Consider the following 1693-nt stretch of genomic DNA (forward strand, 5'->3'; position numbering starts at 1 on the left):
GACTCCATTCTGTACAAAGGACTTTAAGACCAGGATTCATTAGTCAAAAGTTAATATATAGATATACACATATAATATAAATATACACATGATATAATTTATTATACACATTATATATATATATATATATATATATATATATTGCTGTACATTTTTTTCAGCCCAGTCCAAATATTTGGGACCCCATTTGGGATTTTCTTGGCAAAGGTACTTGAGTGGCTTGCCATTTTCTTCTCCAGCTCATTTTACAGAGGAGATTGAGGCAAAGAGGATGAAGTGACTTGCCCAAAGTCACACAACAAATAAGAGTCTGAGACCAGATGTGAACTCAGGAAAATGAGCCCAGCCTATATATATATATATATATATATATATATATATGTATACATACACAAATACATAATGTAATAATTCAATATATTTACAATATATAAATCATATATACATATAATACAATCGATATACATACATTTAAATATATGTGTGTATATAATGTCTGTATATATATTCTGTTTATATATAGGATATATAGTTTATATAGTGTGTATAATATATTATATATATATACACACACACAAAATTATACACAAACATAACGTACTATATAGTTATCTCTATATCTAGCTAACTAGATCTCAGTTTACAAGTGTAGAAAATGGCCTGGGGTCACTGAAGGCTAAATAACTTGCCTAGTCATAGAACCGCCATATGCTTCCTGTACACACACACACACACACACACACACACACATATGGATAGATGTTGGACTTAGTAATCACTTTAATGGCAGCTGAGATTAAGTGATTAGAGTTACTTGATCTTAAATCATTAAAACAAAGATAAATAAATATCAAAATGACATCATTTCCTACATATTACATCAGTAAAAGAATGTTGATCTTCTTTGATAATTATGATATAGTCTATATTTGCTCTCAAAAAGGTGAGTTTACCAAAGATAATTCTATAAAGTCTACATAAGATAATTAGATAAACTCTACATAAATTTATGGCCACTTAAACTCAAGTAAAACTGATGTTCAGAACAGTTGTTGAAGAGCTTGGTTATCTACATTGTCCACATTGCATTCAATCCCACCATTTTTTAACCCAATTTGAGAGGCCCATTTTGTTAGGAAAATACCTTATTTTAAGATGACCTCTCTTCATCTTGAAATGAATTTTTGTTACTCCATCAATCCTTTTACTTATGTATTTGGGTACCTGCTATACCCCGCAGTAGGGCAGAAACTCCTGAGAGTGGAATGTTCCATTCAATGTGCTCTCCCTGCCCCGCACAGTGCCTTGTACACTACAGTTGATTACCTAATATTTATTGATGTTAATGTTTTCCCAAGGAAGGGTCCCGGGAGGGAGGTCATTTTCTAGGAGCTATGCCCTACAAGTTTGGGACTTATAAGACTAGAAGCAGGAGGGCTCTGTTTTCAGCTCAAGCCTCTGGAAGTTTTCATTTCATACTTGACACATTCCCTTTTGGTTTATATCATTTATGAACTGAGAATCAAGACCTCTCAAGGATCTGGGGAGAAAAACATAGAGGAGCAGAAATGAGAAATGTCCCTGGATATTTTAAATGATGTTCTATATTTTATTAAAAAAATAGATGTCCTTGGAGTCATATGGAATAGAGTTTGATACACACACACACACACACACACACACACACACACAC

Source organism: Monodelphis domestica, chromosome 3, assembly GCF_027887165.1.
Source record: "Monodelphis domestica isolate mMonDom1 chromosome 3, mMonDom1.pri, whole genome shotgun sequence".
In the NCBI taxonomy this organism is placed as follows: domain Eukaryota; kingdom Metazoa; phylum Chordata; class Mammalia; order Didelphimorphia; family Didelphidae; genus Monodelphis; species Monodelphis domestica.